General features: G+C 43.0%; 1 protein-coding gene across 6 annotated transcripts in view; it reads left to right on the top strand.

The window, feature by feature from the left end:
* The window catches only part of ZMIZ1 (zinc finger MIZ-type containing 1), a 365,555-nt gene that overhangs the window by 267,161 nt on the left and 84,301 nt on the right, over window positions 1-14,093 (top strand). The window contains exon 1 of one of the 6 annotated variants that reach the window (XM_082308318.1): window positions 2,660-2,744. The exons of 4 other annotated variants lie outside the window; for them this stretch is intronic. The gene's annotated coding sequence lies outside the window, so the exon portion shown is untranslated. Of the gene's footprint in view, window positions 1-2,659; window positions 2,745-3,267; window positions 3,335-14,093 lie in introns of those variants that run through there. One more of the 6 variants, XM_082308319.1, reaches the window with a different exon arrangement.

Here is a 14,093-nt window from a genome sequence, read left to right on the forward strand (position 1 = left end):
TCCTTCAAAATACTGCATGCTATGAAGTGTGATTTAATCCATTTAACTACAGAGCCTGATGCTTCTGACAACTGTGACTCAAATGTCATCACAGAAAGTGATATTTCAAGTGGCAGGGTGGGATTAGAAACCTGCTGAAGATTTGTCAAAGGAGAAGTAAGTACATAATTTTTAGATAAGTGATTTGTCTACTCTAAACCACTTCCGCTGAAAAGACAGGCAGCTTAAAAGAGAAACTTACACTGTTACACTAGAAAGAGCATTTAATTGCAGAGGGGGGAAAAAGGCAATCCTCTTACTTATGGTGGTAGTTAGAGAGAAAAACATATGGGTGAATATGAGTTTTCTATACAAAAATAATAAAATTATTTTTTGCCTCAGAAAATAAGATTTCATTGAGGCTTGTATGAGGAAGGAGCTAGTCTCAATATTTGGGACCTCGCAACTGCCCGATACGTTCTTCTTGTTGTTGCTTTGTGTGTTTTTTCAAAATATGAAGTAACACCATGATAGCTTACGAACTGTGTGAAAATTTTGTAAATGCAGTAAAACCTGAAATAAGCACAAAAATGTACATTCTGTGTCTATCTAGATTTTATCTACCGTTATAGTCAATTATAAATTTCATTCGCATCCACCAGGTCTGAACTCAGGGCAGTTATGTTAGCAGGGAATTTGGTCCTTGTTTGGGACTATTGACATACTTCTCTTGCTGCTTTGCCAGTCCTCTAAAACTCATGCTCGCTATTATCTATTCTGCCAGCCTGGCTGTTTAATTTACGTCTCCCTAAAGCATCTGTCCACTCTGAATGGCGATAAAACCAGTTGTATGAGGTTCTGTACTTTTCTTTTGTGTGACCGAATCTCAAATTTGATCAACTGTAATGGAAAGTACATTTTGCGTAAGAGTTTGTTCAGCAGCCCCATGGGTCCACCTGGGTCTCTGAGGCCCTGGAGGAAGGCTTGTCCACGCTGTGCGGACTGTCTGCTATGGACACCGGCCCAGCGCCGTGTTTCCTACCACCTGTAGCAGCCATATTGTTCAGAAGTCTTCCTTCGCTCAGGCTTGTGCAGCTCTGAGATTGCAGAAGCATTACGGAGGGTTTGGTCTGCAGTACTGCCAAGTCTGATGGCTGAGGAGCGAAAGCAGTCACCCTGTCTGACAGGCTGACCTTGAGCGGGTACTTCAGGGGTGGAAGTTAGGTGAAAAGCACGCATACCTTTTACTTGTTTGAAGTGGATTCCCTGGGAAAAAAAAATGAACATGGAATCTGACAGTGCTTTTCTGTGGAATCATTTTCAGAGAAGAGCTGCTCTTTGATATCTGTGATAGTTTGCTGCTCCGATCTGTCATGTTGCAGACTCTTTCTGCTGAGGTGTTTACGAAGCACGGTTAAGTGACTGCAAGCGTGGCACAGAAAGCTGAGGCCGTTTTTTTCGCCGAAGAGAATTTTGCTGGAGAGCCAGTATTTGTTTCTTGAGGTCCTCCTTTGTTGTCGTTTGGTTGGTTTGGTCTGTCGCTGGAACCTGCAGGCCGGCTTCCCTGCGAAAGGGCCGGGTGCGCCTTTAAGAGGTGGAGGTGCCTTTGTGCAGGTTGTGCCGGGGAAGGAAGTGGCTCTGCGCCGCAGGAGGCTCGCAGGAAAAGGCTGGTGCTCGGCTGCCCACAACTTAAACTGCCAGTTTTCCCTCCGAGAGGGAACAAGCAAATAGTCACATTACCTTCCTCTTTGGTTTTCTTTTTTTCTTTGACACTGTCAGCTGAAACGCTGTCCAGCAAAGGCTGCGTTGCGGCACAGTTTGGTACGTGAAACTTGCTTAAAACTCTTCCACGGGCAGCGCTGAACTCGGAGTGGCGTGGGAAAGGGTGACGCTGTCAGGAGCCGCGGGCGGCCGGCAGAGGCGAAGGTCTGAACTCCCACCGAGCAACCCCAAGCAAGGAGGCTGTCCCGCTGGCGGCAGCGATTCCAGCCGGCAGCCCGCAGCCCCCGCGCCTGCGTGCCTCAGTTTCCCCTCCGCAGCGGAGGGACGATGCCCGTCGCTCCGCCGAGCGGGAGCGCTGCGCCGGCCGCCGAGGCGCCCCGGGCGGCTGGCGCTGGCCACCCCCGGCCCCGCCGCCTCGGCGGCCGCCCCCCCGGGCCCGGCCCGCCCCGCCGGAGCCCGCCGGTGGCTCCTGCCCCGGCGCGGGGCGCGGCCGGTCCGGAAGGAAACTCCGGGCCGCGGGGGCCGCCCGCCCCGGGCGCTGCTCCGCCGCCGAGGCGGCTCTGGACGCTAATTAGCATGGCTAGTTTGATGGATTTAGTCAACAGCATTCGGCAAACAGGGGAGGGGGAAACAAGCGTGTAAGGTTTCCCAAATCTAGAGGCTTTTCAGCCCCGGTGCCCTCAATGGTTTGTTATGCGGACTCGAACAAGTGTTGCTTCCAATTAATTGATCGAGGGGATTTATTTTAGTATTTTGGCTGGGTGCCAGAGACAGAGGCTTTGTCCTAGCGTTTTAAGCACCACCCCTCCTTGCAAGTTTGAAATGTGAGCTGCCTGGGTGGTGTGTTTTTTTTTTTTTTTTTTTTCCCTCCTCTCTTTCTCTCTCTCTCTTCCTTCTGGCAAAGTGGCTGTGGCTGCGTGTGCGTGTGTGTGTGCGTGCGTGCATGAGTATGAGAGGAGGAGGGAGAGGTGTAATGGGAAAGCAGGAGATGGATCACTAGAGACAGAAAAGAAAACCATCAATATCAGTAACATGCAGCTGAGGTGAGATTTTTCTGAGCGTTTGATTTTCTTAAAACCCTTTCAGAAGATTTAAAGCAGCCTTCTGCCATGCTGTATGCTGAAGACGTACTCCGAAGCAATGTCATAGGGATGCTTACATGTATATTGCCGTTTTAGGTCTGTTCGCGTACGTGTGAAGTTTTAAAGCTTAACCTGATTCTCTTTATTGTCTCTGGAGGGTTGTAGCTTGAGCACAAATAGCCTGTTGGCAAGTACGGCATGAGCCCATTAGCAAGACTCCATCTGTGATTGGTTTTGCCTGGAAACCGGGAGACAAGCAATGAATAATTGATGTGTGTTGTGCAGTAGCTGGACAGGCAAAGAGGAGAGAGAGGGAGAAACAGAGCAGGGTGCCCTCAGAGGGGGGAGAGCGAACAAGCTTGAAAATAGCTACTGGCTGCCTTGTGCCGAGATGAAGGCAACCCCGGCTGTCTTTGTTCTGCACTGGCTGCTTTCTGCCTAGAAGTGTTTGCAGACATATGTGGCCTTTTTCCGCAGCAGAAGAGAGGCAGGCGAGCAGAGGAGGGGGAGCAGAGGAAGCCTAGGGGTTCTGAATGAAATATAACTTGTGGGTAAGTTGGTTTCGGGGGGGGGGGGGGGGCGTACGTGTGTAAGTGGGGACGTGTGTGTGTGTGTGTGTCTGCCTCAGCCTGCCTGGGAGTGCGTGTGCGCGCGTGAGTGTGTGTGTGTGTGTGCGCGAGCGGGGTGTGTGTGCCAGCGCGAGGGTGCATTGTGGGTAAGGCAGTGCTGCATGTTGTCAGCGGGGACGGGATGGGATGGGACGGGGTGGGATGGGATGGGATGGCAGGCTCCGCCGGGAGACTGGGGCGGCTGGGCGTGCGGCCACCCTTCCTCCTGCTTGCCCCTTGCGGGGTTTGGGGACGCGAGAAGGAAATTCACGGCTTGCTAATCTAGCTGGGCTTTACCATGTTTTTATTTTAGGGGGTGAACCGTTTGAATTTTACAGGAATCTTGCTTATTGTATCTGCAGTCATAAAACCAAAAGGCAACAGCAATTATCAGGGGCATTTTCTCCAACTTCAGCCTGTCTGGCACTGTCAAAACGTGACGTGCTGTTCTGCGAACAGCGATGACAATACTGCTGCCACCATTTCATTTTTGCTATCTTTGTAAAGACCCGGCCATGCAGAACTCACATCTGTGGCAAGTGGTTTCAGAGAAGATCCCAAAGAAGTATTACTATCAGTGGCAGTCTCAGGTATTCAAGTTGACAAGTTTTTTGCCCTTTGTGTTGAGTAATAACAAGTGTCTTGTTTAACTCTTTGCCTGTGTAAAAACTAAAAAGATTATTTAATTTGCATATGATTTATGGAGTTTTCAGAAAGTTTCAAACTAGCAATGCTAGAGTGGAATTTGGGAGGTTGGTTTATTTTTTGGTGTAGTTACTTGGGTTAAAGCAAATAATAACTTAAAACTGAATGAAATGGCATATATTAACGTACAGCAAAAATGAAATGCAAGGAATCTATACAGCTTCGGTCTTGGCAACTCAGACAGCATGGTTTGTTGGGGGAAGAGACTTGCTATTGTAGATAGCAGCCCTTCGATCAGTAAAATTGCTGCATAAGGTGAACTGGACTTTGCCTAAAGTAGTGTCAGTGATCCTGTGTCCACTGAAGTCACTGTCAAAACAAGTGTTGACTTCAGTGATACAAACTACTTCTCCGAGTTCAGGTGAGAGCCCATGATAAGATCCAGCAGAAAATCCCATACTGTCTGTCAACTTTTGATGAAATAAATGCTCTCTGTAGACAGATCTCATGGGGTGAACTGGCCAGTTTGAACCCCCTTTTATGACAACAACTTATCTTGGCTCATGAAACTACAGAAGATGATGTTTGTTGTGCAAATCTATAGATTTTGGAGAGAAAAGTTACAGTGGAGACAGTTTCTTTCAAGAAGTCGTGTCTCAATCAGGTTAAGCTAACCAGGTCATTAGGCTGGGACGACCTAAGAGAAACAATTAGCGTGGCTGAAACACTACCTGGAAATGGAAGCGCATAAAATTAAGATCCAACTTAAATTGGTCTGAGTTACCCGGTATTTCCTTTAATTTTTCCTCAAGTTAAAACTTTATTACAATTATATTGGTAAAGAAAATAATTATCAGCAGCTAATCATGCATAAAAGTAGAAGATCCTCTCAGTCAAGCAAAAGCATGTTTCTTCTGTGTTGTCACCGATCTGCTTAGCAGGATTTTGTTCCTCTTTTTGCTTAGCACTTAAATCGAGGCGGCAGTTGAAGTGCAGTAGAACTTGAGAACAAAAGTTTGGTTTTATGTAAATTTACTTCAGAAGAACTCGGTCAGTAATGCTTCAGTTTAAGCCAACACAAGAGTGTTACCAAAGGCTCAGTTTTGAATTTATGATTAAAATTTTGATTTAAAAAAATACTTAACATTAATTTGATTCCCACCCACCCCACTTTTACCCCTTTCTGGAGGAGCCATCAGAAAATTTCTGGGGAAATATGTCTGTAAATGCAGCGACATTTCACTACTAAAGAAGTCACCTGAATGTGCTAGGTAGAGTTTCATGGTAGCAATTGAAAATACTGATCATAAGAGAGGTTTGAAATTTAGTCTTCAGCCTTTAATCTTGTGTAGATTGTGGTACAATGGGCAGAAATGTCAAATCTGTGCGTGTCAATGTCTCAGTGGTCCTGGCAGAAATGTTGCTGCGTTCAAACTTCAGTGAAACACATGCACTCTCATTGGTATTACTTGTGCTGAAAGTAGCATTTAGTCCTGGAACCCTTATGCTGGATGCTCCAGGAACACCCAAAAAAGCTTGTCCCCATGTAGTGCACAGGGGACAGCTGTTGGTTACAAAGCAAAAAAGAAGAGCATGCAAACTAACAATGAGGCAATAATAGAGGATACTTTGGGCTCAATTAATAAACAATTTGTTGTGGTAGTAACAGGTACTGTATTACTTACAGTGAGATAATTTAGAGAGAATGGTCTGGCAAAACAGGGCTTCTGTTGCCATAAACGTTAGTATAGCAATTAGATTAAGAGAGTCTCTGAATCCAACCTCCCAACCCCCCACCCCCCCCCCAATTACAAGATGCGTAATTAAGATGAGAATAGTGTTTTTCTATGTCACAAGGTAAGCTGAGGGCGCAGAAGTTCCCGTGTTATCCTCAGTTGTCGCTGGGGCTGTGACAATGCAAGGCTGCTTTCTCATGACCGGGACACCAGCAAAAGGGTTATTACTGATCAGCAGCAACAAAAAAATCTTACTAGAGTGCAGCCAACAGGAAACTGTCACTCTATGGAATTTTACAATTGTCACTCTATGGAATTTTACAATTGTGATTTCTTTTTTCTTTCACAACAGAAAAAAAGACAGAACATTATATTAAACAGCAAAAGAGCTAACTGGGGGAAAACAAACAAACCCAAAACCTTACCATGTGGAACATTGCTAGAATGATGTTCCAGAGATCTCGGTGAAGATGCACTCTGCTTTTGTTCCTCTCAGTTTGAGAACAGAGACTGCCACAGGAAATACCTTCCTCTGAGGCTGCTCTCGCAAGTGGAACTTCTGTTTTCTCTTGGGTGGAACAAGCAGAAGAAGCTGCTGTTAACAGACCGCCATGAAACTGCTTGTAAGCAGCTGGACAGCAAGGCTTTTGCTCAAGGGGGAAAAAAAAAAGTAAGGAAAAGCGGCTTCCTCCCAGTGCTGCTCAGCTATTACTACATTGTAGTTCAGAGCTATCCAAGCTAGAGCTGGGTGATCTAATCTGAGTATCAGAAGCCTAGCTGGGCCATGTGGATAGCTGTGCAGGCTGAGTGGATGGTTTACCTCCGATACCTTGCAGGGTACAACATATGGTACAACATAGATACATCCTGGGACCTTTGAAAATATTGCTGTATCAAATGACCCCACTGCCTGTCCTCTAAATTTCCTAGAGTTTGCTGTGGTAGTTTTCCTTGTACTGCCTTTCCAGAAGAAACCAGAAAGTTCTGTGAAGAAGCGCTAGACATGGTATCGTTTCACTGTAGTGTGGAGTTACTGATCGTTTTGTTGGAGTGACCAGAACAAACAAGTCCTTACAAAAATAGCTAAAAGTCAACACACTGGAAAAAATGTATGGTGTTAATATCTCTTGACTCTTCTAATGGCAGGATAGGGACAAAAATTCCACCAGGTATACCTGCTTCTAAAATGCCGTAGCAAAAGGATGTTTAGGTATATAAAACAGTTGTTCAAGAAGTAACTAAAAATCAACTTCTTCAATATCAGAACAATTTAAAGCTACTGAACAAAACCTTCTAAACCAGAATGTAAAAGGATGAGCTAGCCTTCAAATGAAATGGATGTTTCAATAAATATCAGAGGTATACCAATGCGCAATAAAGCAAAGCAGTAATAGCTTTTAAGGCATGGTGAAGAGTGCGTATCCGTTCATCATCAATGAGAAAGCAGCCAGCCAGTCTGGCATGTACGTAGGCTCTTTCACTGAGGATTCAGTAAGGAGACAAGAGGAGCCCAGAAAGAACGCAGACAGGTTATTTTCCCCGTTTTTAATTGGAAGTTCCCTGAAGAATTGTCTTCTTAAAATCAAGACAAGGTGTAGTTATAAAATAAAATGAGTGACACTGGGACAGTAATAACTTCAGCAGTGTGGAAGGCTGCTGCTCAGCCTGCCTGTAGTAAATACTATACATTTCTCCAGTTCTTGACCTGGATCATTCTCAAATGTCTTGCATTCTCTGGAGTGTGTTACTAATCCTGATTCTTAGCTCATTCTTTGACAGTAATCCAGTGCGACCAATGGCAGTTTTACCTGTTCCAGAAAAAAAAAGTTAATTTTGTTCTCAGTTGTCTTTATTAGTACCAATAAAATGTTCAGACGCCCAGCTAAGCTCCTAATTCTTGTTGTTTATTATAACTGAAGTACAGCTCTCACCAGTTTGAAAAATAACCTTTAACGTTTCTTTATCAATCCTCTAACTGAATTTTCTTGTTAATAGTTGGTGTTCTTTGTACCTTCTCAGTGCCCCTCACATCTCTTAAATCTTCTGGATTTCAGGAGGTAGGCAAGCTGGACTCTTGTCTGTGTTGACATCCTGGAAGCAGACAAAAACCCACAATTATTGGTAAATACGAGCTTGTTAGAATGCTGTTTGGATATAATGTTACAGTACCTGGATGGGTTGCTTTTTTCTCATGCTTATCATTAAAACTATTTGTACTGGATTTTCAAAAACATTCTGGCCTAACTTAGTTACAAATGCAGTGAGCAGAGGTTCAGCAGAAGGAGAACTAGGGCAACCTGGGATGCTCATAGAAGTCACTCCTTTACTTATTCTTGGGTATCTTTTCAAACTCAAGCCCAAGAAGGTAACAGAGCGAGCTAACAGGAGATTGTCATATGGCTCTCTTCAGCACTCAATTAGCTCTGTAACCAGCTTTACTGACTTGTTGTTTGTTTTAGTGGTTTAATATATTTAACATTTTATTAACAACCTTATTTCTGCATTAGTTAGAAAAGGAAAAAATACTGTGGGGTTTTTTTGCCGCTTACTTATTGCCACGTACTTATCCATATTCTAGCCAGACTTCAAAGAAGGGTGTTAACAGTACGTCTACTGTCTTATCTACTGACACTATCCAACTGTTTAAGAAAGTTGCGTTTTCCAAGCATTGCCCTAACACCACAGCTTTCAGAGGAGCCTGTCATGATTTACTTATTCATACAGATTGCAGTGGCTTATGTAGTCTTGATCCTGCTTGATCTGCCAGCAGTATTTGCTTCTATTGATCACAGGCTGTTATTTGACTGCCTTGAGCAGCTTGTAGGTCTCCCTGGTTCTGTTAATGGGGTCTACTGCGGATATTTCTCAACATTCTTGTTTTGTTGCTCTCGATAGTTTTAACTCCAACCTTCCCACTCAGACAGATGTGCCACAGGATTGTGTCACACCTTTTGTGGTTTTTTTTTTTTATAAGTTTGGTAATACCTTAGTGAACTTTGGCACTGTAACTGGGGTTCAGTCCAGATTTGGCTGTTAACTCTGATTTATAGTGCATGTTTGGCAGTGTGCCTGGCTGTCGTGTTTGGTTTTAAGTGTGTAAAAACTCCTCCTATCCTAGGTGTGATAAAACGGCATGTTTTTGGAAGTAAACACCAGTCCTTCATGTTCCTACGTACCTTTTCATCCGTATGCATTCCTACTGCTTTTCCAGCAATGGGGCGATTGAGAGGTTAGTCTGGAAGAAACTTCTAAACCATGTCATCTTCTTGCACACAGACAAGCACTGTTAAATTGTTCTGTTCCAGTCAGCTTTCTAAACGGCTATATATGTTTTCTAACTGTTCCCCAGGGTGGAAATACTGTAATTCCTTTATTGGCCGATTTACCTGGAAGGTCCTTACAGTGACTCAATTAGTAATTTGTGGCTGTCAAGAAACACACTTCATTAGACAAAAGTTGCATTAGAATCAGGTTCAAAACAGAAGCATTCATGTAAGCTTTTATATGGTCTGAGTCCATTAGAAACCAGAGATTTTAATCTTTTTGCTAAATGACTTTATGGATTGTGAATATAGCTTTAAGCTCTTTGAAAAATAGAAACATAGATGGTCCTTGTGTATTTGTGTTTCTGGTTTTAATATGAGGGTGACCTTTTGAACATGCAATTAAGCTTCTGTCTGTTATTATTTGTGGCTCCTTGTACCATTTTCATAGAAAAAGGGCCCAGCAGATGGTGTTTGAGAAGAAAGATGAGATAGCCAGTGGCTGCCTTTTAGAAGAAATATTTGAGATGGAGAATTATGGGGACCAAGTGGTTTTACTTGTAAGGAACACATTTAATACACGATGACCCACTGTTTTCACCCTTTCCTATAGACGCTTTTGCATTTAGTGAGATTAGGATGTTGGCGTACTGGCTTGCGTGACGTTCAGCAAGCTGCTTCTTTGTCTCTCCATCTACAAGAAATACCAGGGGGGATTTATTCTCTTATCGAGAGAGTTTTGGACTTAAGAGACTTGGTTGATCAATAGTACGTAATATCCTGCAATCTTGGATTATGTATTTTGCAATAAGCAGAACAGAAGATAGAGTTCATAATTTCGGCTAAGTAAAGAGTAGATGATAAGAGATCAGAAAAAGGAAGTTTTAAAGTCCCATCTTAAGTGTTGACTTAAAATGGCTCACTTGAAGCACTCACGAATCACGTCGCAAAGGCAAAAATGTCCTTCTTGTTAAATGACTGTAATCTAAAATGTTATAGAGAGCTAAATGATTTATTGATGTCTATTTCTGAGGCATTTACCTGCACCTGTAGCCAGCCCATTCCATTTATTTTGGCTTGCTGACAAATTAGCAAGCTATTTGTATGTCAGATTTGGTCAGTAGTCAACTCCCTCCCCCTTACGTATTGAACAGCTTTTAATTTAATTGTTTGTGGTGTTGGCAATTTATTATCCAGATAGATGTCACTCAGAGGAGCTCTTTTAAAAAAGGAAAAGAAAAGCCTGAAGATTTATTTGTGAATATCCTCATAGTGCCTTATAGAAGAGAGTACGCAGAGCAGCTTTCAAGCCTTTTCCACACACACAGGCAATGATCTGTGTGATGCCTTCCTTCCCATTAACTGGTTGGGAATGGGAAATATTAAGTTTTATATTTAATGACTGGAATAAGGTTAATTCTGTGATTGTGGCCATTGTCATTGTCAAGACGCCTTTAAGGAATGAGCAATCAAAATTACATGTCAGAGTTGCAACTGCATAAATGTGTTGCATAAATACTCGCAGGCAGAGTTGTAGTGTGCATTGCCACCTGCGGTGATTACACCGCTGTTCTTGAGTAAGTTTTGCAGGGGATTTAAGGCAAAATTATTGTCTTGCTAAATTGTTTTAACTGTTGGCTTAGATTCTCATCATGGTGAGGCTCTGAGTGCTACTTTTCAAAGTCAGAACGCTATACAACGGTATAGCAAAGAGGATTTTCATGTCGTGTGAGCATGCCCGGTGCTGGCCATCCTGGCCATCTGATTCTGCTAGGGCTCCCTGGGACTGCAGTTGGTGCGAAGACCCAACTATTTTTTTTTTTCCCTCTCAAACAGTGCCATAGTTGCTAGTTAACATTGTTGGCACTGTACAGCTTGAAATGTTTTATGGTCTTACATCTACTTAACCTTTAATGTTTTCTGTCAACATCTATCATGACCTGGTGGCCTATGGTTAGTAAAATGTGCCCTTGCAAGCTGCCAGATACTGTAATGGAATTAGGCCTTTAAAATTATCAGACCTGTCAAAGGGGCTTATAATCCTGTGAGAGCTTTAAGTGGTTTCTTACCTCCACTTGAACACACATTTCACCCAGTTGACGTGTTTTTTCTTTCTTGTTTTGTTTTTACTTCCTATTAATACTTTAAAAACTTGGGGCGGGGGAGGGGAATGCTTTCCTTGGCATCTTTATGAGGAAAAACGTGGAGTCTCCTCAGTTCTGTCCCAGATGTCTTTTTTGGCTTGTCTTCTCTCTTTTGCACTTGTAGATTAAGCCTTACAGATATTTCAGTGGGAACTTGTTCCATTAAATGAGGCAATAAGGACACTCCATTATGTGCATGCGTCAGTCAGTCAGTGTGCACCGATGGCTCACACAAGTCAGGAGGGAATGTCGGGGTTGCTTTGGGGGGGTCAAACTCAACGTAGTGCTCACAGAAGGTGCTGAACTGACAACTCTTGAAACAAATGTCCTCTGCAGAGCGAGCGTGGGAAGGATGGTAACACTGCACAGTTACTCATATTTATCACCTCTGTACTTTATCCTGAGCAAAGGATAGCACTAGAGATGCGAGATGGTTTACCTATTGCTAGTTAGTTTTCCATTACCTGTGGAAATGCTGAAAGTAGTTTTGTAGCACCTTGGTGGTCTCCCTGTGATTATAACACAGTGCCTGGTGGTCATTAACACCGTGAGAGATTCTGTAATGCTTCTGAACTGAGAAATATTACATGTGCCATATCCAATAGAAATTGAAACGTGCAGTAGAAGAGGCGATTTGACCGTGTCATACACAGCCTGTAGCTGAGTTTGGCAAGTCACTGAATCTGAGCCTGTTTTCCGAGTCCCACTTCAGAGCAGCTTCCTGTCTTTGTGAGGTGGTTGCATCTGAGCCGTTTGCTTCAAATTATTGCAAGTTGTTAATACTGCCTTTTTTTAGTTAAAGGGTGATCCGACTTCGCCTTCTGAAGTAGTGCCATGCTGACTCAGTTTCTTACCACCAGCAGGGTGATGCAAGGTGAGGAAAGAGAAGAAAGCTAATAAAATGCTGCTGTTTGAGTCTTGTTTGAGATCTTATGCATAAGTGATAGAGGGAAATGCACTGCAGCCATTTCATTTGCAAGGAAAAGACCTTCTATTACAGAGACTTTTTCACATTTCCATTGTTCTCATATAGCACAATCAAGCAAGGTAAAAGAAAATGTCATCCCTGATACTAAACTGTGTGTAGGCATTAGTCGCATAAATAAAATTAATTAAAAAAAAAGTTTGGGTTGTCGGAGGTGACATTAATTGGATAGATGCTGGAACAAATGGGCCTCTGAGCAAGGAGGACAAATTAGACAAATACCCATCCTCCAGGAAAAGTAACTCCTGTTTCATGTTTTAGAGCAATTGCACTCAGTACTAAATCCTGAGCTGGAATGTTTCAAAATCCCGACCCTCCAAAAGTTACAGGTGTACTTCTCTCTTCTTTGGCATACAAATCCTGAGAATCTCCCAGGGCCCCCACTGCACTAAGCACAAAGAGATGGAGATGTAGGAATGAAATCAGTCATCAGGCAGCCCTGGAGAGTGTCACGAGATGGTCTGTCCCTTTGATCCAAGAGCATGAGTATATTGACGGGTAGTATTTTTACTTCATGACAGTCTAGTGAATGATTTCATCAGCTGTTGCTAGCAGATGCAAAAATGATGAGCTTGTGGTAGCAAGCCAGACATTACACTGTTTTCTGTGCTTGTCTTGGGATACGAGTGACAGGCATGTCATTGACAGTTTTCTTTGGAATCAAATTGTCCGCAACATTTTGGAAGGGTTCAAAGTAGATTACAATTAATTGCTTAGTAGAGGGAGAGGAGAGGACCCTTCCCAGGCAGCAGCTGCCTGTTGGTCAAAGTCTGGGATTGTGTCTGGCTCCTGGGAAATGGGTGGTTTAAAGGTTGTATAGTTGTCTTAAGAGGAAGTACCTGAACTATTGCTATTTCTACTTTCATGGCAAAGACATGATAACAGCTTTTAAAAAAACGAGGAGCAATGAATGTTTCTTTTCAGTATTCTGTTGTTTATTTAGCTGGATCACAAAGACCTCAGATACCTACTTTTTAATAAGTTTTTATTAAACAGCAAGGAAAAAGCAGTGTATGCAGTCAGGCAAGCAGCTTTCCACAGTGCCAGATTCATCGATCCTGATTCTCTGCTGTGTTCTTCCAAGTGTGAAGTCAAGTAAAGCTGGTGCAGACCACTGGAAAATGGGCCCTCTGTCAGTGTTGAGGTTGTTTAATCCTCGGTGTTGATTCCCAGTTGTGATGGTTTCTGTTACCAGTATGTTCACTCTGAGCTTCCTACTTCTCAGGTATAAGTGTCTCTCCTGTAGCCAGAGCACATGTGCCTAACTCATATGAACACTCACAGTTTGTCCAAGTCATCCAAAATACTGGGTGACAGATACTTTACTTGAAATATGCATTTGGTTTTCCAGCCATTTAATCAGTTTAAGGATGTACAAATTGCAACAGGTGTCAGGGTGACCCAAAGCAGATTGAAATGAGGGAATTTATTTGAATGAGGCAGAGCCTGATCGTAAAATAATACTGTATGCGAGCTGAACATTACTTGTTTTAGTGGAGTCCTATGTAGTAGCCTGAGTATTTCCTCTGCAGCTCAATTCTGCCTACTTTCAGCTCTGTGTTTAATACATAATGGCACTTTCCCCTAACATTGCCTTGCTTTTTCCTTCTGTGCCTGCATTTGTGCAGTACCTTGACTGTCAAAATGTCTGTCTGACTGCAATGTGAAAGTTAATGTCTTAGTGTGAAAGTAATATTTATTATTCATTGTCTTTACACTGAAATGTCTATTTGTTGATCTTCACAAAGCATGTCAAACAGCTGATAATTTTTCAAAAACATCATTTTAAATAGTGCTTGTTACCTTAAACTGAAGGCTAATTGTGGCTCTTGGTTTTCTATCAGTGGACTCACTATAAGCCACCCTTCTAATTTATGCCATTTCAAGCTGTTGTACAGTTTCACTTGTAGTATTTGGCAAATTTTTCAA

Source organism: Platalea leucorodia, assembly GCF_965183815.1.
Source record: "Platalea leucorodia genome assembly, chromosome: 4".
Classification (NCBI taxonomy): domain Eukaryota; kingdom Metazoa; phylum Chordata; class Aves; order Pelecaniformes; family Threskiornithidae; genus Platalea; species Platalea leucorodia.